Source organism: Cavia porcellus, unplaced genomic scaffold, assembly GCF_034190915.1.
Source record: "Cavia porcellus strain 051 isolate PalLab524CR breed Dunkin Hartley unplaced genomic scaffold, mCavPor4.1 scaffold_5, whole genome shotgun sequence".
Taxonomy (NCBI): domain Eukaryota; kingdom Metazoa; phylum Chordata; class Mammalia; order Rodentia; family Caviidae; genus Cavia; species Cavia porcellus.
Genome location: NW_026947488.1, coordinates 106,554,652 through 106,582,042, shown reverse-complemented (window position 1 = coordinate 106,582,042; position 27,391 = coordinate 106,554,652). Strand labels below are relative to the sequence as shown.

General features: G+C 36.5%; 1 long non-coding RNA gene across 2 annotated transcripts; it reads right to left on the bottom strand.

The window, feature by feature from the left end:
• Positions 1-5,045: 5,045 nt before the first annotated feature.
• Positions 5,046-17,751, bottom strand: LOC106026661 (uncharacterized). Of its 2 annotated transcripts, XR_001200244.3 has the most exons (5): positions 16,326-17,751; positions 15,960-16,088; positions 14,175-14,374; positions 11,580-11,689; positions 5,046-9,598 (listed from the first exon to the last, which is right to left on the bottom strand). It is a non-coding gene; the product is annotated as an uncharacterized LOC106026661 (long non-coding RNA). The 2 variants fall into 2 exon arrangements; XR_010047713.1 differs by lacking the exon at positions 11,580-11,689 and having other exon boundaries at positions 16,326-17,740.
• Between the last annotated feature and the right edge of the window lie 9,640 nt (positions 17,752-27,391).

The window sequence follows — 27,391 nt, the reverse complement described above, 5'->3', positions numbered from 1 at the left end:
CAGGACAGGGAAGAGCCCTCCTCCCTTGGCCCACCTGATTGGGTATTAACTCAGCCCCAACATTATTAATGATTGGCTCCTGGGCCCATCTCTCTACTGTGATGTCATCTGCAAATGTAGGATTCATACTTTCATTTAAGGATTTTACTCCTGGCCTTTCAGAGCTGCCCTGGGTTACCTTAAGGTCTCAGTGCAATTTCCTGAATTTGAGTCGTAAACGTTCCCAGGTGAATGTCCTCTGAAAGAACCAGTCCGTTGAAGACAGAAAAGATAATTTGGCCAGGTCAGATCAGGACAGATTGGAATGGGCAGGGACTGCTGTCCAGAATGAGACCATAAGTCAGGCGTGGTGGCTCATGCCTGTAATCCCAGTACTTGGGAGGTTGAGGCAAGAGAGTTGTTGCGAGTTCGAGACCAGCCTGAGCTACAAAGTGAGCTCAAGGCCAGCCTGAACTGCATGGCACGAGACCCTGTCTCCAAAAAGACAGAAAAAAAAAATGAGACCATAAGCTTTGTTGCCCTGATTTTTACAAGGTCTCTCTCTGCTAATTTGCATTGACTAAATTAATATGTGTCGCCAATAGAATTCCATTACAGCTTTAATGAAGAAACTAGACATATACAGTAACAAGCTTCTGATAAAAAGTAAAGATGAAGGAAAATCGATAGTCCAACTGTTTCAGAAAAACTTTGTACTGTACCCAGTGTGATAAATCATACCTACATTTTAAAGATAAACTTAGTCAACCATGAGTTTCTCAGTGATTGCTGAAACAGAGTCTTGCACTTGATCCACTAGATCATTTCCTGTCAATTAAATGTGGGATAAAAAAAAAACACTTTAGACTGTGAGTGAAAACATTTTTGGCATATGTGGATACACTCCACTCTAAGGTCATTGTATTAGTGCATTATCCTGTTGCTTATTGTTGACTTCACTTCATATCAAAGGTTGCTTTTAACCAACCCATAAGTTTTAGATATAAATCACTGAGAGCATGAAAGAAAATCTAATGAAGCTGATGTGGAATTTGCAGGCAGGCAATGGCTCCTCAGCTGGGACCTCAGGGCCTGGCACATGTTCCAGGGAAATGACATTTTTGTCTCTTTAATCAATGCAGCCAGGAGCAAAGGCAATCAGTTATCTGGCCACTACCTTCTCACAGGTAGCTGTCTGACCCTCATTTATTTTCTTTCTTCTAAGTGAAGGCTTTTCATTTTCTATTTCAGTCTTACTATCTCTAAGCCCTTATTTTTATGACTGCTACATTCATTTCCTGTGGTGCAGTGACAGCAGAACACCCCAACCTGTGACTAGGTCAGGTAGAAAATCATTTTTCTTCTTTTTACAGATTCCCCTTATTGAGAAGTCAAAACTTTTTTTTTCTTTTCTTTTTTAATTTCTAGTAAAATAAGAAAAACAACCCTTGAAATTCCTGATTTTGTCCACAGCTATATTCCTGTTCCTTGTGAGTCCCTGAGCTCAGTTTCTACCAAATTAACAGGTTCAATAAATATCTCTCTATTGATTACAGGTTGGCTGTTTTGTAATAGTATTGCTCGCTACCTAATAACAGTGCCTCTTGCATAAGAGATTATCTTATAGATGTGCTGATAGAGCTTGCAATTACCAATCATGTGTCTAACAAGATTTAATATGATGGGTATATCTGATGTCAAGTGCATAATTTTCTATTTCTAAGCATCAAGATTCTTACTTATCTGAGCCAGTGATTCACTTCTTTGAAAAGATTGATAACTTGGCAATTGCAGGTTCCATATGAAATTCCTGCAGAATCATTGGCACACTGTCTTTGTGACCACCTCCACAGTGCACAGGCACTTTATTGTTTAATATTAAATAAGTTCTGTTATTAATGCATTTTGGATTCCTGAAGGTTTTTGTACTTACAAGAAGAGATGGTAACTGAAATTTTGCCATTCTGTGTTTGTGTTCCTGAACTTTCTATCATAGTGATAAAGTATATGAAAAATTCAGACACTGGAAATGGAACTTTTACGGGGGGTGTATTTTAGCCCATTCCTTCTGAAAATCAGACCATGGTGGGAAAATGAGACAGTGCATTGGAGCCCACCTCATACTGGTCAAGATGTAGAATAAGACAAGAAGCAGCTACATCAAAGGAGGAAGTGTCCAAGGTCATTATGTGTGTGTGTGTGTGTGTGTGTGTGTGTGTGTGTGTGTGTGTGTATGTGTGTCTGTGTTCCTGTCTCTGTTTGTGCATATTTCTGTGTGTCTCTGTGAACACACAAGGATTCATCTATCCCACCAGCAATCCCCCCCCCAATCTTTCTCTGCACAACTTCTGACCTGTGTCAAAATGCAGCTCAGTCCCTCAGTGCCCTAAAGCTCAATTTTTGTCTCTACATGGTAATTCTATCTCAGTGCACATGGATCCCACTCCCTGTGTCTCTCACACAGTGATGCACAGCAGAGTCCTAAGGGTTACAGAGGGCAACTGCTATAAACAGGCTGGGACCAGTGGGACTGGTCTTTGGACTTAAAAGCAGTGTATTGGATTAAAGCCTGTAATAAACACAACCTTCAGATGCTTGCTTGGTTTCCCAGGGTCCTGAGTTCCAATATCTAGATTTTACTTTTTAAATTATAGTATATGCCACTGATACATGCAGAATCACCTCAGAAAGGAGACTGTTATAAAATAAACTAAATGTGTAAGGTCAGATTTATGGAAATCAGTTTAGAAAGAAATTCTGAATATATGAAATTGCAGTATTTATTTTTACACATTCTCCATTATTTAACTGATTTAAATGAGAGGGGTAGAGAGAGTGAGAGAAAAAGAGAGGTGGGGATACAGAGAGGAGAGAGATTGTTTACAGTTTAGCATGCTGTAATTTATGAATTCCTAATTTGTAAAGTCCAAAAAGAAATTGCAGGCTGCAGTCCTGCTAGTTCTCTTGGACAGAAAGTGTTCACTGTCTCATTGGCTCTGTCTTGAGTTCATTGAGCTGCCCTCCTCTCTCTCCTCTCTGAGCAAAGGACTCCTAATGGGGCTGGGGCTGAGCTTAGGAATCAGCTATTCTTACACTACATTGCATTATATTACATTTTACCATCCAAGATGAGGATTGGGCCATTTATTTTTGAGATTTATAAACATAGACATCATAGATTTAATTTTCTACTCTGAAGCTTTTATTTTAGCATTTGACAACATCTCATCACAAGAATAAAACTAGCAATTTTTTTTTTTTGCATGATGTTCAATCGACTTTTTTTGTCTTTTGGAGACATGGTTCCACTATGCAGTTCAGGGTGGCTTTGGGCTCACTTTGTAACCCAGGATGGTCTCACATTTATAATTCGTCCTCCAGTCTCACCCTCCCAAGTTATAGGATTACAGTAATGAGCCGCCAGGCCCAGTTAATTTGACATTTTAAAAAAAGTTCATTGCAGAAGATTTTTAAGTTTTTTGAGATGGCAATGGATAACCATTAAGTGAAATTCCTAAAAAAAGATGAATAAAGTAAGTACATATATACGTACTTATGCAATTAATTTTGATGAAGAATGTTTACTTCACCTAGGATAGGTAAACTATCAAATGAAGGCTATGTATTTCAGGGTTTCCTCAGGTCACAGGATGTTAAAATAGAAAAAAAAAATTCCTAGAGGCCAAATGAAAGCCCTCACATGCCACTTCCTTTCCTGCACCTGCTCCTGGAGCCACTTTTCCCCCACAGAATGTGCACCCCCTACTGGTTCCAAGTCGGGAGAGTTTTGTAGGAGCTCTCAATGATGTCTCCTCACTGTGTGCCACTGCAGGATGATACAGAGTCATGTTCCCACGTCTTAGGCTTCTCATTTGCAGGTACAGCGTGTTCTTGCCATTCTCTTGGGAGATGGTGAATCGGCCCTTCACGGAATCTGCGTACTACTATCATGATTGATGTATGCGATTCACTCTAGCCCGTGTCCTGGAGTCTGGAGGAAACAGTGCAAGCCATAGCTCCTGAACAGGAATCTAGAAGCTGCTCAGGAGAGTTCCTGGAAACACGCAGGCTGCACCAAGCCTCTGCGGACTCCAACAGCTGCTTCTCAGCCTAGACATCTGAAAACACAAGGACATCTTGGACAGGAAACTCACACATGATTACAATCATGTCCACTTACCCTTACCTTATTGCTTGTTGTCCATAATTTACCTTTCATAAGTGCAAACAAGAAAACACAAGTCAGACCCAAATCCATAGTGATTGTCTGTGCTCAGCCCTCATCTCTGAGTGGGAACCTCTGGGTATCCAGGGCTGGGTTCCTCAGCAAATCTGCAGGGTGAGGGCTGGGCTGATTTTCATGAGCACAGGGAGGCCATATTTGCCTTTCTTCTTGCTATTTAAACAGAGTTGTGATTAGACCCTCAGACCAGGCATTGTCCACAGCAGTTGTGAGTGTCTTGAGCAAATCTGGTAATATAGATACATTAAAGAGAGTCTGATAACTCATGTAAGAGTGCTCTGTTGTCTTTTTAACTTCATTTGCTTTCATTTTTGTCCATATACTCAGATCATACTTTTTATATTAATGATGCTTGCTTTATGAACATTTCAAATGTTGAGTGTCATGAGCAGTTGTGTTCTCCACAAAGAATCTGATGCTGTATGAATGTCATTCCCACTGTCTAGGTCTTTGCTCTCCTGGTCAGTGAGCAGATTGATTCCTGCTCCAGCTCCTGGACATTCCTGTTGCAGTGGGCAGACCTCTCTCCCCGTGGTGGGAATGTGTGTGCCTGTGCTGTGTTCTGGTCTTTTTTGAAAGACAATAGCATTAGCATTCATGTGGCTCCTCTTAATGAGTTTGTCAAAGTTACTTGTGATTACCTTCCTCTGTCTCAAATTTTTCTACCTCCTTTTAAAAAATTTTTGGTTGTTATTCATTTTTATCAATAGTGTTTACATTATATAATGGATGCATTTGTTGTAGGTCCTTACACATGTGCCTAAATCTCTTTAATTCTTGTTTCACTACATTTCCTCTAACATCTCTCCTTTTCTTAGTTCCCTTTAGTTTTTCAAAATATCTTTGTTTTTACCTCTCTTTTTTGCCATTTAACATATTTATATTCTTACTTTCTTACATAAAACAAACTATGAAGTATTTAAGATTTTCTTATTTATTTCACATATTTAGTGCAACAATTTTTTCCAGCTATTTCTTTGGCAGTCAAAGACTATCAAGAATATAGTGCATGGAGGACTCAAAAAATTGATCACCCTAGAAAGAGTTAGTTTTATGGTAAACGCTGCTTTCTTTTGTAAACAGGTTTTTTTTTTTTTTTGAGATCAATTTTAACTTGTCCTCATGAAAACACATATGGGAGTAAGTAGACAAATTTCTGGAGAAGAAAAAAATTACACATCATTTTGAGCAGAGATAGGTTTGTCAAATTTTATGTTCTTAACTCATTTTGGATGGTGTTCACCTTCCTTGGAGTGGAATTGCCTTAAGGCATGATTTGAGGATATAAAAATAAATAGAAATTAACACAAATACCTGATATTTTTCCTTTTTAAACATGAATACAAGATCAAAATACCTTGATGTTTTTGAATATATGCTTAAGCACTGCAAAGTGTTTTACTTTTTAATGTTGAAAAAGTGACTTTTGAGGGCCAGTGTTTTAGCCTGATAGCACAAGAGCTTATCTGGAAAGCACAAAGCCATGAGGTACCAAAACTAGTGCCATTTGATATTTCTGGAACCTTCCCAGGAAAAACATGTGTTCTAGAACCAAAATGGAATGCTCAGAGAATTATTAATCATGGTTCTCTAACATTTCAAGGACCATAATGTAGAAAAGTTGACAAAGGGTCTCAATACACTTATGTTCCAACTTTCTTCAGAAAAGAAGTAATTTTTGTTTGCACTCCAACTATAATTATGTCATAAGAAACTATCTAAGTTCAAGAGTCTCTTTTTCTCACTAATCTAAAGCAGATTAAACTTAATCCAAGAAAGTTTTCAGATGAAACTAAGTGCATTAAAGTATATAGATGACTTGGTCAGTCTGATGAGATAGAGTGGAAAGATTTAATAAAACTCTTAAATCAAACATTGACTTGCAATGAGAAGCAGATGGAAATACAGGTTGCTATTATATCTGGGATGAATATTGGATTGTTTAGTTGAGAAGACCAGAACATGGACAGCCAGGGAAATACACAGTTCCAACTTGAGCCAAAACAGTACCTGTCCAAGACACTTGTTTGCCTAGTAGCAGAATGGGACATCAAAATAAGACATATTATCATGTATCCCTGCTTTAACATCTAAAATCCCAAAAATCAAGTGCTTCAACTATTTTAAGTTATCAGTTATTCAATAATAATGTTACATTAAATAAATAATAAACACACTTCTTAATTTTTAGATTTTTTACAGGAGGCACTGGAAAAATTTATGGTAATAACTCCATACAAGAAAAGAACATACATGGGAATAAATCTAACAAAGAAAAAGACCTCTTCTTGAAAAGTATTGCTTTCTAAAATATTGATTGAAGTGGATAGCAGAAAATGTGTTGATATCCCTTATTCTTGTGGAAGAATGAATTCTGTAAAAATGTCCATACTTTCAGAGTTATTATACAGATTTAATGCAATCCACAGTGAAATTACATAGCATATGTCACAGATTTAGAGAAAACTTTCCTAAAAATTTATTTGGAAGCAGAAGAGACCTAGAATACCAGAAACATTTCTTGGAACAAATGCAGGACAAGGAACATCACAATCTCTGCCTTGAAATTGGGCTGCAAAGCTACTGTGATTTAAAAATACAACTTGCTACTGGAGAAGAAGATGAGAATGACCTAAGAACCATTGGAACAAATTGAAATATTCAGAAATACCTACAAGCATACACAGCCAATTCAATCTTTGAAAATGGAACTAAACACATTAACTAGAAGAAGTAAACCTACATAAATGGAGTTGGAAAATCTGGCTTCCATATACCAAAGGGTAAACTAGACCCATGATTTCACCATGCACTGAACTATAATTGAAGTTGATCAAAGGTATAAATAGTAAAGTCAAAAATGTGTGGGAAGATAGGATAAGAAGTCTTGATGACATTGGTTGAGGCCAACTTTATGAACAAAACCTCAGTTGCACAGAAAACATAACAAAGAATCAACAGCTGTGACATTTTACTACAAAGGTTTTACACTGGAAGAGAAGCCGGTCATAGGATGAAGAAACAACACATAGTGAGGGAACTACTTTTTGCCAGTATTTTATCATAAAAGTACTAATATGTAGGATACATAAAGAAATGAAATAGAAATGAGATCTCCTAAATTTAAAGATGAATAAATGGGTATCTAAAATGAATAGACATTTGTCAAATGAAAGTTGGAAATGTTAGATTGTTTCTTGCCAAAATTCAACTGTTTGAATTCACCTTTGTAAATACAATGTTTGAAGGGTTAATACCAGCAGATTTCTCCATACATTTCCATTGCATCTTCAGGTCTAATGTTCTTTGAACTTCTGTCATACTCAGTAGGTCACAGCCCAGTCTTTATTTTCAACCTATGACAATCTGATCTCAGGGAGTCCTTCCTTGGTCCAGGAGTTGATATCGCTGTGCTCCATCATCCCCTGTGTCCCACAATATTAGGTTTTTCTTTCATGCTAATTTCTTTCCTATGATTGAGATGGTGGTAAAGTACACATTCAGTGTATCCCCAAGTTTCTGTATTATTTCCATGAAACATGTTCTACCTCAGTCAGGATACATGTTTGTGAAACAAGGTTTAAGAGCACTCCATGCCACAAATTATGTCAAAGATGGAAACAGCCTTCAAAACAGTCACATGTATCATGTATTGTGTATGTCCATGTGGATATGATCTGGAAAATGGAAATTTAATTCTTACCTTATAAATGCTTGGTTCACTCTTCACTCCGTGAACTGGACTCTTTGCAGCCAAAACATTCAGTTAATGCAGGGCAATCAGGACTGACTTTTGAGATAAAAAACTGACTGGGGATGGAGAAAAAAATATGTTTCTATGTAGAAACTGCAGATGAACCTGTAGACTCCACATGCACAAATGAAGTCACCATATAGTGTCAAGACACAGAGCTGAAGGAGACTTTGTGGAATGTGTTCCACTTTGCATGTTGCTGAATTTGAATCAGGAACAGGACAGGGCACTGTGCTCCCCACTGCCAGTCAAGCCTCATGCCACAGGCCTGAAGGGATCAGGTTGAAGCCAGTACCGAAGTCATGTCACAGACTTCACAAGTTTCATGGGAAGACTCCAACTTCAATAGATAACATCTAGTCCATTTGTATCCAGCTCAGAGCCCCTGGCACCAAACTTAACTTCCTAGCCTCTAGGATGTTTCCTTGTGCATAGATTCCTGCTGTCTGCAGAAGTCATCCAGCAACCAGGCCCAAATTCTAGGGGCCTTCATCAGCAGGGGACGCTCAGTCCAAAATATGGCAGCAAAAATATAAAAGAGGACCCCATATAATTAAATGTCCTGATCTCCCTATGCCTCTTTCCAGATCACAATGCACACAGCCTTCCTGCATCACCCAATAGCTGGTAATGAAAGACCAAATATTTGAGACTGAAGGGAAAAGGAAAGTGATCTAAAATCTGAACTGATGAACAAGTTGATACATGCCATTTTTGTTTTACATATGGGCTGCTGAAATTCTCAAGGGCATTACTGCACTTAAAATGAGGTTGCTCTTGTCTTTAGAGAACAGGGATTGATTACCTGTATTTTTTGCAAATTTACTCCTATGTCCATTAGTAGAGTGGAAATGTACTCCGTGATTTGAGGCAATGTACTCTGGACATGATTCCTAAACTCTGAGGAGGGATGGGTGAGAACAGGCCAGGTCTTCTCAGAGTTTGAGATGAGGCCAATGGTTTTACTGCATTATCAGGAAACAAGGTCTGATTTAAGTTTTCAGGACTGAGATTGGAATTCAGCATATTTATACTGAGCTATCTCCACAGTACCATTTTGTATTTGCAGACAGGTTTTCTCTATGTTTCCAAGTTGCCAAGCCTGGGCTTAAATTGAAAAGTTGAAATCATCTTGCCTCAGGTTCCTGGACTGCTTAAATCACATGAAATCACAACCTTGCCTATGTCTGAACCATTTTATTTTTAAAAATGATAAAACAATAAGATAAGGGAGTAAAATTAGGAATTACATTGTAGAATTTACCAGCAATATTCTACCTCGGAATCAAGTGTGTAGAAATAACTGCCTCAATGTATTTTCCCTATATTAGAGAGTAACATTTTACACACAGTGAAACTTATACACATTACATTTAATATATATTTATGATTTTGGAATACACTTAACTGTTTATGAATGTGTTTACTAACAGTGCTACTAATTACAGACATTTGAATAATAACCACGGTAAAATCAGGATCTTGTGAACCTCTTGTCTCTCTTCATTTCTCATCCTTCCTTGCACTTAACCTTCTTGTCACGTTGTCACATCATATGATAGCCCTCTGATGAAGGAAACTGAGATCCATGATGAATCCAAGTGACATTAAATTCATGAATGCTACAGAGAATGGAACATGATTAAGACTTGGTCAACATTTATTTCTGAATTATATTTTAATATCATAAAATGCTGCCAAAATGCCACTGTGGAACATGCGCCTAAATGGAGACTATGAGAGTTAACAGTGCCATGCACCAAATACTGGACATAGAGGGGCAAAAGTGGTGTATGAAATTCCTTGCCTGAATTTTTTTGCTAGGTAAACTTAATGCTAAAACCTGGGCATGGGTGTGCATGCCTGTATTCCCCGGGCTCAGAAGGCTAAGGCAGAAGTATTGCTGCAAGTTCAATTCAGCTTGGACTAAAAATTGATCCCAAGGCCAGCCTGAACTACAAAGTGAGCCCAAGACCAGCCTGGACTAAAGTGAGCCCAAGGCCCACCTGAACTTCATAGCAAGACCATTTCAGACAAAAAATAATCTAATGTTACAATGTGAGAATCACCTTATTCATTGCACACTGCTGACTCTGTTTTTCTGTTGTCACAAAGTGACATCATTTCCATCATTCACTATTTCTATTCTGGCAATCGTATTCCGGAATTATCCTTGAACCTTAGGAATTGTATGACATCACAATTCACTTGAATATTCACTATTCTGCTGTTTACAAATGACTGACTTAATATAAGAGGAATGGTGTTTACATTTGTATAAAAGTACACAATGTAGGGGCTGGAGATTTACCAAAGTGGCAGAAGTGTCTGCCTTGCAAGCTTGCAGTTGTCAGTTCAATCTTTGGTACCAAAGGAAAAAAAAAAGTACATGATGTGTGATAGGCAGTAGGATTATACATCTTTCAGGAATGGAGAGAAGCAAGAAATAGAGGAAAAATATAAATAGAAGATGTTAAGGCAACAATAAAGAACTCAGACCCATTATACACATAGATGCCTTCCAAAGATGAACACTTGCATTATGTGCTAGAAACAGGAGCTAATGCAATTATACATATTTTAAATTTGCTCTTGTAATTATCTTATCATAAGCACACCTACATAGATGCATGTCATAAAAACTGGTGAAGGACACTTCTGAATGATCGTTCTAGAAAAAATAGAGACAGATCCAAGTGGAAAAGAATGCTTTTGTGGAAAACAGGTGTCATCTATGAAGACAGTATCAATGAATCTAAAATGTGGGGAAATATTTCAGAATCCTTGAAATATCTTTAAAAAGTGTGATGTTTTAAAAAAGTAACACTACAGACAAATAGATCAGCTTCTTATGTGTGACACTGAAACACAAAATAAATATGATTTGGGATATCTCCATTTTCAAGTGTGATCTCTGGAATATCTACGAATATGTATTGAAATCAATTTTCTATGGTATTTCTACAGGTTTCAACATGAATAATTTACAAAGTATTTTCAAAATAGTCACTTACATAAGTGCAATTTTGCTGCATAGTCCTGGCTTTCACACACTTCACCATACCCATGTTTACAAAGGACTTGCTCACCTCACATACATAGGCTGAAGCCACAATAGGACTTCCTTTTAGAGGTTAGCATCTATCAACAGATTTTTTTTTTTTTTTTTGGTACTGGGGATTGAACTCAGGACCTCTCACTTGCCAGGCAGGTGTTTATGCTGTTGAGCTAAATCCCCGGCTATCAGTGGAATTTTTTTTTTAATACATGTTTTTCACAAGTTACTCTACAATATGTGGGAAATTTAGTATTTATAAAATGAAAAAATCTTCAAGAAATCCTTCTTACACTGACTGTATGAAGGGAGTTTCTCAACTGTTTGTATTATTTCCTTAATTGTTGACATTATTTTGCATTGAATGCTTTTCTTCATTTTTGGAACGCATGGAGTTGCTTCCCTGTGTGAATTTTTTCATGTCATTACAATCACTGGAGCTGGGAACATTTGCTGCATTGCTTACATGCACACATTCTCCCCATTGTGTGTTCTTTCTTGTTTTTGTCAGTGACTGTGTGAACTTAATGCTTTCCTAAATTGCTTACCTACATAGTTTTCCCACTGTGAATTCTTTGATGCGTTTGCAAGCTATGGCTTTGGCTGGTAGATTTCCCACATTGCTCACATACAGAAGATTTCTCCTTGTGTGGGATTTCTAGGTGTAGAAAATTTGGATGATCAGCAGAACCTTTCACAAATGTCTTCCATAAGGTTTCTCCTAACTGTGAACAATTTTATGGACAAGGTAACAATACTGACCGGAAGGTTTTCCACAATGTTCACCAACATTGAGTTTCTCCTTAGTATGAGTTCACACAGGTATTTTATAACATGTTTATGTACTGAATGTTTTTCTAAATTTCTTGAGTACAAAATATTTTCCCTAATTTAAACTCATTCTTCTTTCTGTCAGTGACTGGTTCTGCTTTTGCCTTTGTGATGGTATATCTTACCATAAGCATGAATACATAGATACAGGCTATAAATATAAGCACACTTCTGAATACACACATATAGATCCTTCTTGATAAACTGATATAGGAGTTATAGATCATGGTGGGAAAAATGGTCATGAGATAAGTCGGTGTTATCCAGCTAGATAAGACATTGATGAATCAAAAACATGGTAAAAAAAGATTCAACATATTTAAATTTTCATTAAAACTGTGATTTTTCATTAAGACTAAAGAAATGTGATTTATTAAAGATATTTAAGTGTGATTTATAAAACAAGAAATAAGAACATTTTAGGACAATGCTATGTTTGAGGGCGTTTTCAAAAAAATCTATGCATATATACTGACAGCAATAATTTTATATTATTTTAACAGGTCTCCTTTACATGAGCAATTTTCAAAGTATTATCAAAATAGTTATTACATATGTATGATTTCACTTAACTATTATTATTTTCACACATATGACAATAACCATGAATACTGAATTCTTTCCACATTGAATGTATAGACCTTGGACACAATATGATATCATTTAGAAGGTTAGCTCCTCTGTCAGCTGAACTTTTACCAAATATTTATCACATGTAGTTACTCCCCAGTGTGAGGGGAATCTTATGTTTGCAAAAGGAAACACAGTTGCAAATCTTTTCTACACTGCCTAAATACATATGGGTTTTACCTTGTGGGCCTACTTCCTCTATTCAATGAAATTTTTGTGCACTGAAGGCTTTCTACCACTGTTCAAAAGTATAGAATTACCACACAGAGGAAGTTCTTTTATGTAGTGACAATAGCTCTGGTTTTCCTATATTACTTCCATTCATAGGATTTCTTCCCAGAAGGATCTTTTATGTTAATGAAGTGAGAATTTATCAACACATCCATTTATTCATTCATCATATAGATACTTTTTTACAGAGTGAATTCTTTTATATATACAAAAGCTACTACTAAAGCTGAAAGACATCCAAAAATGCTTATGTAAATAAAGTTTTCAGCACCTCCGCATACTGAATTCTTTGCCACATTGTTTGTATCCATTGTGGTTCTACCCAGTCTGAGTTCTTTCATGAGTAAGGGTACCATTTTGACAGAAAGATATGCCACACTGCTTACATACATATGGCTTCTCCACAGTGTGAATTCTATCATGAGCTTTAAAACAATAAGTTGTACTGAATACTTTGCCTCATTTGTTGCAGAAATAGGGTTTCTCCTGAGTGAACTTTTTCATGTATAAGGTTACCATTTTGACTGAAATATTTCACACTCCTCACATACATAGGGTTTCTACCCAGTGTGACTTCTTCCATGTATAAGAAAGTTACAATTTTGACTGAAAGATTTCCCACATTGTTTGCATATCAAGGTTTTCTCCACACTGTGAAATCTTTTATGTCTACTTCTGTGTCTAAAAGATTTTCCACACCGCTTAGATACATATGGCTTCTTCTCAGAGTGAATACTATTATGTACTTTACAAATCAGAGGCTCTACTAAATGTTTTCCCACATTTGTTGCATACATAGGGTTTCTCCCCAGTGTGAATTCTTTCATGTACAATAAGATTACCATTTTGACTGAAAGATTTCCCACATTGCTTACATACAAATGGTTTCTCCCCAGTATGAGATCTATCATGTGCTTTACAAGCAGAGGCTGTACTGAATGCCTTCCCACACTTGGTGCATCCATAGGGTTTCTCCCCAGGGTGAATTCTTTCATGTATTATAAGTTTATGATTTTGATTGAAAGATTTCCCACATTGCTTACATACAAATGATTTCTCCCCAGTATGAGTTCTATCATATTTTACATTCTGAGGTTCTCATGAATGCTGTTCCACTTTTTTTTGCTTATATATAGTTTCTCACCAGTTTGAATTCTTTTATGTCTTTGACAGCTACTGCATGTACTGAATGAATTGCTTGTGTTCACATGTTTGCTTTCCAGTGTGATGTTTTTTATGGTTTTTAAAGGAATTGCTGCAAGATAATGCATTTGCACATTTCTCAGTTATATGGTTTTTCTCTCCAACATATTTTGTAACATTTTTTCAATATAGTATGAAGGCATGAAATTATTCTCTTACTATTTTTGTACATATGAGCTCCCTGAACTGTGATTTCTCCCATGATTTTGAACTGTTAGGTTTTGTGTAGGTTTTGACACTTTTCTTACCTGAAAAAATTTTCTTCTCAGGGTGAGTTTATTCCCTAAGATCAGAGCTGTCCTCCCCACATTGCCCATATTGACAGAGTTTCTCTCCAGTCTTTCTCATTTCATGCTTCTGAAAGGACTGGAAATCACTGCAGGTCTCTACATCTTCATTACATTTATATTGCTGCTCTTCAATTCTCAAATAATTGTCTTCATCACATCTGTAAAGAAATACGAAGAAAGATATCAATCACAATGAAAGAAGCTCTACATTAACAATTCAGATTTATGATGACAAGTTTCTTTTGATGCCTGCTAAGTAATTCTGCTGGTTAACTGACTCACTGCCCTGCAGGACTTCTTACAAAGTAATATTCATTCTAAAGAGGATGGTTTTCATTTTGAAATTTTCATTTAGTGTATGATTCCACTACATAATATTATTTTAGGAGATTGGTAGAAATGACTATCAAATATTGATCACTTTTTTAGCTCTTTGGGTCTTCATTCTCCCCCTTGTCTATTTAGCAGATCATCTTTCTCATCTATAGAATGTACAGATGTCTGGTCTTGTGTTATCTCTATTTCCTTTTTCTCATCAAATGTGCTTTAATTTCCATTTAAGAGAAAATTTGTGATATTTTCATTTCTTTGTCTGACTTATTTCACTTAAGGTCTAACTCCTTTTGTTTCTTGAAAAATGACATCATCTTCCTTGTATAACATATTTTTTTTTCAATGTAGAGGGTTAAACACAGGTCTTCTAGGGAATTACATTTGCTGATCTAATATTTGGTTTTTAGATAGAGATTCTCATTGATCAGGAACTTGCTTGGGCTGAATTTCAAGTTGTCATCCTGATGATTCAGGCTCTCAGAATACTGGGACTGCAAGAATGCATCACCATGGTGAGCTGACCCTACATTTTCTTTATGCAGGCATCTAGTGATGGGCATCTGGGCTCTTCACAGAGCTCAGTTACTGTGAGTCGATTCTCATATTAGATACTCTAAATGCCCTCTCATATGCTGCATTGAACAAAACACTGGATTGACCACTAATGTTTGATGATTTTAATGTATTTCACAATATACTGAATCACTGCACATAATGACACAGTACAATCCTCTCAACAGTCAGGAGATAAAAGCATGAGGATCACTCTGAGTTTCAGGTTTGTATAGGCTACACAGTAAGTTCAAAATCAACCTGAACTACAGTCTAAAATCATGGATTAAAAGTAAAAATGTATATATGGATGGATGTACATGTGGAGTAATATGAAACATTATTGTACTTTCCAGACACCTGAAATATTGATTACTATTCTATTTTATTTTATGTATCCATGAACAATGTATGAGAAATCTTTAACATGCACAGCTCAACATTCTACAGGATATTTTCAAAATACTTGTTATAACAGTAGCATTCATTTGCATTTTACATCCTGATTTTATGTAAAAAATTTTTAGATCATGAAAGTCTCAGTATTCACATATATACATAAATGGATAATTTGAAGATGAGTTTCAAACAAAATTCAAAATTTGTTTATTTCCTACATATCAGAATACAATATTTAATTTTACTCCCATACAGTTTCATGATATTGATTGTGGAGGCAATTTTCAAACTGATATATTATACAGTGTCATTTATTACATACTATCAGCACTATGTCTGATTCCTACATTCAAATACTCTTCTATGGATTCCTAGATAATACAAAATAAAATCAAGTTTTTCTTTTGATATTTTTCGTAGGTTAAATAACGTGTAACATGATCTCATTGCTTCCAGTACCTTTGTTGTAGTAGTTTGCTTAAACACTGAACTTAAGGAATGTTCCCTTTCTCTTTTGTGTGTCGATCAGCTTAGATTTCTTGAGCCATTTTTGTCCTCTTCTTTAATTTGTTGGCCACCATATTCTTCCTGTATTACAGACAGACATTTTACAAAATTCACTATAAATTTACATTAAAACATGACTGATTCCAGCAAATGTTATAAGCAAATGTTATAATTGCTTATATAAAGATTACAAGCAAATGATATAATTATAAAGATAGAAAGATTACAAGCAATGTTATAATTATCAATTATATAAAACTATATTACTGAGAAATAATTATTTCTGCTTATATAAATAAACAAAAATATCATCCTTACCTGTAGCATTAATATTCATAGATATTTCCCACATCACATCTCTGTAGAGATTCTTTTGGGATTCATTCAGCAAATCCCACTCTTCTGGGGTGAAGTTCAGAGCTACATCTTCAAAAGTCACTGTCTCCTAAATAATGACAATTGCCCTGAAGTTCAGACACACTCAACCTGCTTTTTCACAGTTCCTGTCATAAACAGTCTAACTGAAGTTCATTATGTAGTAACTGCATGTCATCACCATCAATCCTCAAGTACATCCAAATATAGTCACTCAGTAACATTCATGCTAGACTATTAAACCCTGTCAAAATGATCACAGAACTGTAGCATGGATTGTCCTGCAGGACCTCCTATACTATACTTTTCTATTGCTTTAAAGGAGAGCTCAAAGAGGAAGCCTGCAAATCGCCACTCACAAACATCTGGTTATTCATAGCAATGTGTTCATTTTTCTTGCATACAGCATTTAGAATCTTGAAACTGGTTTCACACATAAATATTTAGTACAATATAAAAGGAGGGTTATGAATTACTAAAATATAAATGAAAATTAAGGTTTATTTGAGCATTCTATGGACAAGGAATTTATAAATTGTAATTATAAACCTATAGTTCACAGATACCAAATTGTATCTTTTTACTTGAATACTAGAAGTTCTATTAGGGAGTAAAAAAAGTTAATGTGGAAAAGAATATATATTTCATATATATTGAAATGCAATGAAAATTGAGGTATAACAAGGTAACTGGTTACTAAATACAAAAGGTAGAGATTCAGCCCATTTTTGTAGTACAAGTCTGTTATCCCAGCACTTGAGAGGCTGATATAAGAGGATTACAAGGAATTTCAGGATTGCCCTGTACACAGTGTCCAGGCTGGTCTATGCAATAAGGCCAGTTCAAAGTGAGGCCATTCATCAAACTCCTTCACTGAATGAACATTAAAATTAATTTATAGCAATTTACCAATTACATCTTTGTACCAGGACTATATCTTGGTGGTACGAACATCTGGCTGACACATGTAAGGTCCTGAGATCAATTTCTAACACCAAAAAGAAACAAACTAAATGTACCTTTGATGATAGGTGAAAGTTACAAAAAAAGCCTATAAAATTTCAATACTTGTAAGCAAGGATATATTTTGCATTATAAATATGGAAAATGTTCAAATTTCAACATTAACATCAGTGAAAGATTCACAGAGAATGACAAATGGGTTGCAGGAAAGGAAGAGAACCTTCAAGTAGAACATTGTTTCATGATTGAGCCAATGCTATGTGTCTCAGGAATAAAGCACAATGTGTTTCATTTACATTCAGAGACAGACAGGCATATCCTTATACATCTAGACTGTACACTCTCCTTCATATGTGCATTGGAGAACACTGAAATGGGATAGAGAAAAAGGAATGATTGTATAATTTATACTAAAAAACACTCAGTTAATGACACAGTTTCCTCAGAAGAAAATCAAGCAGCAAAGAAAATGAAAAGAAATTGAAATCTATGAAGATGGGAATTAGTCAAGAAAACACTGATTGGGAACATAATACAAAAATTTTACTTATAGAGTTAAGATCAGTGAGGACAAGTCTATAAATATCAAAAAGTTATTTGACTCAGGAGAAATAGTGAATAGAAAAAAATGTAAATCTCATTGTAAAAATCACCAAACAGTATTGAAGTGTGGAAGAACAAAATAATTCATTAACTCAACACTCAGCTCCTGAATTCCACAAACTCCTTTACTTATAAGGTTATGAAATTCCACAGACTTTTTTCTAAAGTCTAGAAAACACTTTGTGCTATGATGCCTGAGAATACACACTATTCTTTTTGTATTAGTTACTTTTGTGTGCCATGTAAATATGTATCAGATATAAACAAGTGGATTGCAAATTATGAGTATTGTACCAAGTACAATTCACATTGACATAATTTCAAAAATGTGAAAACCATTTATGAAACTGCTATAAAAAGCACAAAGTGCATCACTTAGCATGACTTTTTAAACAAAGTCCAGTAACTATCAATGGATTATAATAATTACATGATCAATGGTGCTTCTCCCCTCTGCACTCAGAGCAAAAAATTATTTTACAAGGCCAGGGATATAGCTCAACAGCACAGTACCTGCCTTGCAATGTGAGATTTTGAGTTTGATTCTCAGTTTAAAAAAATTGCATGTACATGTGAATTCCCTACTTCAAAGAGATCAATATGTGGGTTTAACAGGCACAAGTTTAAACCCCTTTGCAACTAGTGCTTTTCAGCATTATTTAACATTCCATTATTTAAATTCTTATCATACATCCAGCTTTTAGCACTATGAACTGTAGAAGCTAATGTGTTCAATAGTTTACTCATTTATCACATTACTCTAGATATAAGAGAGTAGTTTACACAGGCCTGGCAAGGGTCGTAACAATTACTTTCATAATAACCAATGCTAAAATGTATGTTAAAATTTGATTATGTTAAACTTTATAAAAATCATTATGTGATTTTTAAACATTCTAAAATGACTTTTAATTCTGAGGGTGTGTTCATTAGTTCTGGAAATAACCATCATTCCAATGAAGCTTAATGTGTAGGACACAATCTGTATTTTTAAGATTTCATATTTTAACTTTCATTTTATTTAGCATAGTTAGATGTCTCTGCCACTTCCTATGGCTGTGATAAAATATCGATCAATGTCACCTGACTTTACCCTCCATCACAAGGGATTCCAGACTTATGAAAACTAACCCTAGCAGGAAGCATAATGAGAGCTACACGTAGCCTCACTCTCAATTCTTTCCTTGTTATGAGGCAAGAACATAGCATAGTAAATTTACCATAATATCCCTTTCCTTCTCAATGGTTGAAAGTTAATTTCTTGTGGCTTAGTAATTTTTCCAAAGTAATGTACTCAACTTGAAACTCCTGATGCTTAGATTTCTACTGTCATGTTTTGTAAGTTTGATGACTCCAAGGATATTAGAAAAGACATGTCTGGATATAGTTTCATATGGTGAGGAATCATGATCTATGAGATTACATCTGGTGCATGGCCCCTGCTTCCCAACCTCGGTCTCTGCTGAAGAATCCCCACTGGCAGGTTGAAGATTTTATTTTGAGAACATGAGCAAACCTGAGGCCAATGTCCTAAGGCAATGGCAAACATCTGTGCTCAAGCTCAAAAAATAAGAGACTTATTTTCCCTTTAATATCATACCCAGGACATACTGGTGGTTTTCAAGCACATACAAAGTGAGTTATTTCCCATGTTATATAAACCAGTTATGCACAAAGAAGTTCATAGCTTTAAAAATGGAATGGGATATTCATACACATTATGAGATGCACCCCAAATAGTCATCACAAATCATTAATCTTTATTGGCTAAGAATTCCCTTCACAGATATTCTTCATATGTAGTAATTATTTTCTGATTCCCTTAAAACTTCACAGGAGAAAAAGAACACATTTTACCAAAAAAAAAAAAAAATCCTACAGCTACCAGAGTCATTTCCTCAGAAGGAAAAGATTCACAAAATTATCTGTACATGAGACATAATCTTCCTTGTCATATTCAAGTGTACTACATCATACTCATGGAATTAAAGCAATAATTTGTATCATGAAAAAATCAAATAATCCCAAATTTCATTTTTTAATGGGAAAACTAATTACAAAATATCCAATGTGAATTGTCCATTTTTCCTGTGCATAATCTCCTTCTCCACTCTACTTGGGTATAGGCCTAGGTGCCCTGCCTAGTAATTTTTATGCACCATTCACCATTTGGAACTCTTTCTGTGTGTTCACACAACTATGTATGTAATCTGTACTCTAGTAAGTCCTAGGATCCTTAGAAACTCCTCTCCCTTTAAAAAGCTAAAACTGCCAGAAGTTTGAATCCTTTGGAGGCTGAATAACACTGCTGAACTGAAATTATAAACCTGAAGCTTTGTTACAGAGATGTCATTAAAAGATATAATACAGAAATACTTGTTATGTCTAACCTAACCCTAATGTCTAACCATCAGCTCAGTTGTGCCAATTTAAAATTTCCATTTAATCTTCTTGACAGGGGATACATGTCAAGAAATATGACCAGATTGTACTACCTCCATAGAATAATAATAATAAAAATCCAGGGGAAAAAGACACAAAACACCCACAGTAGTGTATGCATTGACAAAAAGCATTGCACTGCTCTCTTCATAGAGCTTTTCAGGAGAAACAGATGAATACAGCTCTCCAAATTGGAAGCAAGTGGGACAGAGGACAATATAAAGACAATATATACACATGTACAGAGGACAATATGAATACTTGGAAGGAATGACATAAAAGTGATATTTGAGTCTCAACTGGAAAATGACTATATCAACCTAAATGTAACTGATGACAAAATGCATTGAATAAGCACAAGAACAAACGTGAAATGCCAAACAGCATCACTAAACATCAGATTTTTTTCAACATGCAGAAAATGAATGCCTTGATCTTTATTTCAGATATAAAAGAAATACAAATTTATAACACAACACTAAATATCATATGTACCTTACTGAATGCAGCACACTTTGAATCATTCATTGTTCTCCCATGGTGTCCTTTTGTGGAGACCACACAGTTATCTGGATGTCCCCTGACATGAGCAGGTAAGCTTTGCATTGTGCCATGTATCAATAGGAGAAACTATGCATCAACATAAAAGTTCAATATAAGTTTAATCCACAAACATTTTCTCTTCAATATCTAAGGCCCACATGGACTGTAGAAAAGATAATCTGGTGTGGACATAAAACAACAATGTACATCTCTTATGGAAAAAATTCTCGATCACTTATCCAGGGTGGCCTTGGTTTATAATCACTGTAACTCTCCCAAGTGGCTGGTATTATATCTGTAAACCTCCACGACACAGTGTTGTTCACTTTACCCCAACACTGAAACCTTAGTGAAATGTGATGACATAAAAATTAAAACACTAATCCAGGCATAGTAGTGCATGCCTGAAACCCCAGAACTACAGAAGATGATGCATGAGACTCTGAGAGTTTAGGACAGTGTGAACCACAGAAGTAGACCCAGTGCTCTACACCAAAGTAGAGGCACAACAATATATCTAACAAGGTAGCACATGTCTGTCAACATGTTACAGGCAGCTGAGCTAGTTAGAATTATTACAGGCAGTCAGACAGAGCTAGGCACTCAAATTAGCTGGCATAGAGGACCAGATTTCTAGTGACTTTGGAGAAGCCACACACCTCTTACTCTGGGCCAGATCTCAAAATAGAAGTAAAGGAAATGCAGCCACACCCTTAAGTATAATCCTTAGGAATTAGGTATGGATTGAGAAGCAAGAAATCACCATTCCAAACTCCTACAGGAAGAGTCACTGATTCATAAAGAATGCTTGCTTGCCAAGTGACTGGTTTCCCCATTTGTCCCTGATTTAGTCAACTTTATCTGAAAAATTAAACTTATTGGTTGACCATATCTCTTTCACCCCTCATGCCTGCCTGCCTTGTGATTTCTCATTTTTCCCTCTTTAGACTGGCCTCACCTCATGGTTTTACTCTATAAAAATGTCTACAAGGTACATTCTTTGGCAACCTTCTTAGCAGCCCTTCTCTCTCTCAGACAGAGGCTTTCTTTCTCTCAATAAATATTTTTGCTTTTAATCCCATTGTTTATAAAATTCATTCTTAAAATTCTGAGAACAAGAGCTATACTGGAAATATAGTAGGTTGATAGTTTCATTCTCCTATATCAAGCTCAACAGTCAAAGTGCGGGAAAAGTCTAAACACTTCTTGCCACCTCAGGCAAAGTAGTAAGACCACTTCTCCAACTGCAACAAAAATTTTGTTTAATTAAAATATTTTTTCAAATTTGGGAGGTTGAAGGTAGCGGCCAAATTTCTGAGGTCAGTCATTGGACAATAAGAAACACCATCTATGCCTTAAAATGTACGGTGTCCAACAGAAAAACTTTCCCATGCTACTTTAGCTAGGATGTCTAACATATTTTCAAACCTCCAATACTAGTGTATTAATTTCCTATTTACATCAAGATGATTATGCAAACTGATCAGTAGACCAGTAGCAGTATTTGTCCATGACAAAGATTCCCTTTTTTCTATATGCCTGTGACTCTTTTCCTACTCTTAGTCCTAGCAAGTAGACTTTCCTTTAGGGCAGTCACACAAGCTCAAGCTCATCTAAGGAATCCTTCACTGTTCTGGCTTCTGATTGGGCCTCCCTCAACATGCCCAGGCTCCCCCATTTCCTTTCAATCATCTTTGCTCCTTTTCATTCAAAAAAGCCTTTTGTTCTTAATCTTGAATACTCATGCAGATCCTGACTCTAAATATACTTCTACTTCAGCAAAAAGCTCATCTCAGCTTGCAAATTTTCTTATTGAGACAGGGTCTCACAATGCAGTACACTATGGCCCTGAGCTCACTTTAAAGACCAGACTTGCTTAAAATTGCAAGGATCCTCCTGTTCCACCTCCTGAATACTGGGATTAAGGGAATATGCCACATCCCAAACATGTTTCAAATTTCAGGCCAATTTCTAAGCACAGTCCTAAGGCTACAGCCATTCTTTCAGAAGGGACACATTTCCATTTTCATTCTCATATTTATCACATTTCTACATCCTGGTAAACAACAGGTTGCAGAGTTTCTCAGGGTGGGATTAACATGCACCACCTACAGGAAGTTGTTCTCTGCAGGAACTTTCCCCTCAGGAGCACCCCACAAATACTTCACAGCATTCTAAACTCTGAAAATCTTTGCTTCAGTAGTTAAATGTAAAATGTTTTCATTACTTAACTTAAAAAATAGACACTAGGTAAGGAAAGGGCCAGAGATAAATTTGCCAAATTAGTAGCTTTGATAAGAATTAAAACAAAACTAGACCGTGACCTAGGGCTTTGAATCAGCAGTGAATTTTCTCCCCCACAATAAAATGCAGATTCCATTCTACTAGCAGCGGATGTGCAGCTGCTAATTACTAAATTCCTGAGATAACAGAAAAGTAAATACAAATAGCCAGTTTATTTCTAAACCCTGTTTCCTGTAGACCCCACAGGCTGAAGAAATGGGTTAGAGAACCTGGTCTCAAAGTGATTCTTTTTTCTGGATGCGGCGACTCAGGACTATAATTTCCTTACATTGGAGGCTGATGGAGGAGCATGACCCAGAGCTCAAGGTCAGGCCTGACTACATAGATATGCTCTGTATCCAAACAATAAAAAATAAAACAGAAAAAAAAGGAGAAATGTAAAGAAAGATACACATATAGGTAGGTGGAGATCGATTTTAAATCCACAGAGCCATGTGTAGCTGGCCAGCTGATTACCCCCATGAGAAACATTCCTGAAGTCAAGGAGCTATTCTCATTTCTCATTTTGGTTCCAGAACTTGACAGTCAGTGTGGTGATACTGTGTGTTCTGACTATGTGGTAATATCATTTCAAGTAGAGTTCTCAGAGAAGGAATTCAGATGACAGTTTTTCCTTATTCTGAGAAGAGAACTCAGGATTGCCCCAAACTACTTCACTCTTCAAAAACAGCTGTACCTGGGGCTGCCTAAATGATGCTGTAAGCTTGCAATATTTCTGCCTATTTCCTTCCAAAACTCACACAATTCCATCCCATTCCAAGCTCCAGTACCAATAAGTTACCATTGTGATGCTTGAGGATTTCCAAGGATCTTTTGCAACCCTCAGTAAGAAGTCACAGGAACAAAAGATGTAAGCTCAGCTCCAGGATCTCATCACCAAACTCTAAGTAAGCACTTCTGCAACAGGACTGGGAAGAGCCCTCCTCCCTTGGGCCACTTGATTGGGTGAGCAGCCAGCCCCAACTTTATCAATGATTGGCTCCTGGGCCCATCTCTCTCCTGTGATGTCACTGGCAACCGCAGGACTAATACTTCCTTTAAAGGCTGTACTACCAGCTTTTCAGAGCTCTCCTGGTTTCCGAAAGGGCTCAGCACACTTTCCTGAAGCTGGGTCATAAATATTCCCAGGTAAATGTCCTCTGAAAAAACCAAGTCCTTGAGGAGAGAAGATTACTTGCCCAGGTCAGACCAGGAAAAACTGGAATGGGTAGGGGCTAGTGTTAGGAATGAGGCCATAAGCTTTATTGCTCTGATTTTCACAGGGACTCTCTCAGTCTGATCATTTTCATTGAACTATTTAATATGCAATTAGCAAGAGAAATCCATTACATTGAAGAACCTACACAAAAATATTAACAGAATTCTAGGAAAAGTAAAGAAGAAGGAAAATCCAACAGGCCAGCTGTTTCAGAAAAGCTTCATACTGTATCCTGTGTCATAACTAACACCTAAATTTTGAAGATACACCTAGCCAAGTATGAAGTTCACAAAAATTGCTGAAACAGAGTCCTGTACTTGATCCACTTGATCACTTTCTGATATCAAGTGTGGGATACAGAAACACTTTAGACTGGAAGTGAAAACATTTTTGGCATGTATGAATATACTCCACTCTAAGGTCATTAAATTAGAGCATTATCCTGTCACCTAATTGTTGACTTGACTTCATATCTAAGGTTGGTTTTAACCAAGCCATCAATTTTAGATCTAAAACACAGACAGCATGAAAGAAAATGTAATGAAGCTGAAGTAGGAATTTCCAGGCTGGCAATGGTACCTGAGTTGGGATCCCAGGGCCTGGCACAATTTCCAGGGAAAGGGCATGTTTGCCTCTTGAAGCAATGCAGCCAGGAACAAAGGCCAGCTACTACCTTCTTGAAGGTAGCTGTCTGATCTTCATTTCTTTTCCTTCTTCCAAATGAAGTGGTTTTACTTTCCCTTTCAATCTTGCTATCTCTAAGTCCTTATTTTTATGAATGTTACATTCACTCATTTACTAAAGGACAGTGGTAGAGTATGCACCTCTACCAGTAAGTAGGTCAGGTAGAAAATCATTTGACTTTTTTTATGGATTTCACTTATTGAGCAGCCAAAAACTTTTTTCTTTTTTACGTTCTAGTGAAATAAGTAAAATATCTCTCCTTAATTCCTGTTTTTGTACACAGTGACATTCCTTGTCCTTTTTAGTCCCAGGGCTCAGTTTTTACCAAATTAACAAGTTCAATAATTTTCTGTGCAATGATCACTGGAATGGTTATTTATAATAATCTTACTCTCTATATAATAACAATGCCTCTTGAATAAGAGACTTTTTAATAAGTGTGCTGATTGAGTTTTTAATTACCAATCATATTACTGAACCTTTGTTGGATCATTGATCGGCACTGTCTGCAATCTCATTGTATGAATGCTCACTTTATATGCTTTAATTTTATAATTTGGACAACTGTTTCAAAGATGACAATATGTAACCTATTAACTAGTGATATCTTACTGTATTTTTTTTTCTTGAAATTCTGTATTATTTGTACCCTTTTACTGCTTTGTTTTTAAATTTTATTTCTTTTCTTTTTTTCTCTTTAAATAAAAAATCATGTATTTAACCAGATTTAATGTGATAGGTGTATTTAATATCAAGTTCATAAATTTCTGTTTCTAAGCATCAGGCTTCTGAGCCCCTAATTCACTTCTTAGAAAAGATTGGAAACCTGGCACTAGCAGGTTCCTTATGAAATTCCAGCAGATTAATTGGCACATGGTCTTTGTTACAACCTCCATATTTGCAAAGGCACTTTATTGGTCTTAAAATTAAATAAATTCTGTTATAAATGCACTTTGGATTCCTGAGTGTTTTTGTACTTACAAGAAGAGATGGTACCTGAATTTTTGCCATTCTGCATTTGTGTTACTGTACTATCACTGTGAGAAAGTATCTGAAAAATTCAGATACTGGAAATGATATATTTTAGTGGAGCTGTATTTTCGCTCATACATTCCAAAGATCAGACCAGGGTGGGAGTATTAAACAGAGCACAAGAGCTTAAATCATATTGGTAAGATATAGAATAATACTCAAAGTAGGTACTTCAAAAGAGAAAGGGTCCAAGCACACTAAGTGTGCCTGTGTGTCTCTGTGTGTCATTCTTCCTGTCTAGGTGTCTGTGTCTGTGTATGTGTCTTTGTCTGTGTGTCTATGAGCACGCAGAAATTCTACAGTCCCATCAGGAATCCCCTTGCCATTCTAACTCTGCACGGATCATGGCCTGTGTTACAGTGCAGCATAGATCCTCAGTGCACTAAAGCTCAATATTCTGTATTCAGATGGTTTTTTTGTCTCAGTGTATACTGATCACACTCACTGTGTCTCTCACACAGTGGTACACAGCAGGGTCCTCAGGGGCACAGAGGGCAGCTGCTACAATACAGGCTCTTTGACTACTCTCTGGAGTTGAGTGCATGTATTGAATTAAAGCCTGTAGTAATCACAAACTCCAGAACCTGTGTGCACAAATCATTTGGACCCTAAATTGTTCAGGAGTAACAAGTAGGAGACAACACAGGATGATAACTTACAATGTTATATAAAAAGCTAGAATAAAATTAGTGCCTACTGACTAGAAATGCTCTGTACTGCTGCCTTTATCCAAGTTGAGCACTCTGAAATGGGATACCTGACATGTCTTAGATCCAACTCAGATGGTACTATGTCCAGCTCCCACCTAATCTGTCCTCTTTTTGTCACCTATCCATCATTCCCAGGGAATCACCACGATTGGAGTGTTGGGATCCAGAGAAAGCCCAGAGTCATTTAGCAGGGCATCCTTGAGAAGGAAGTGGCCTCTACAGGGGGTTTATGCCTGGCTTTCCTGACATAGGCTCAGTGTCCATTTTTTTGAACAAGTGTATCTATTCTGGGACACAAGGCTGACGTAAGGGAAAGCTACTTTTATGGGGCCCTACAGCTTCTTCTGCTCTGTGCCCTCCTGTTTCAAAACCAGTGTCCTCAGGGCCTTTCTTCATGTTACTGCAGTCCATTCAATGTGAGAATTCAAAAAAAAACACATGAAGTTGTAAAATATTTTAAATTGCAACCTGGGTTTCCTACAGTGTGCACTGGGGTCCTGGAAAATTATCATCCATCTGTGAAGAAAATG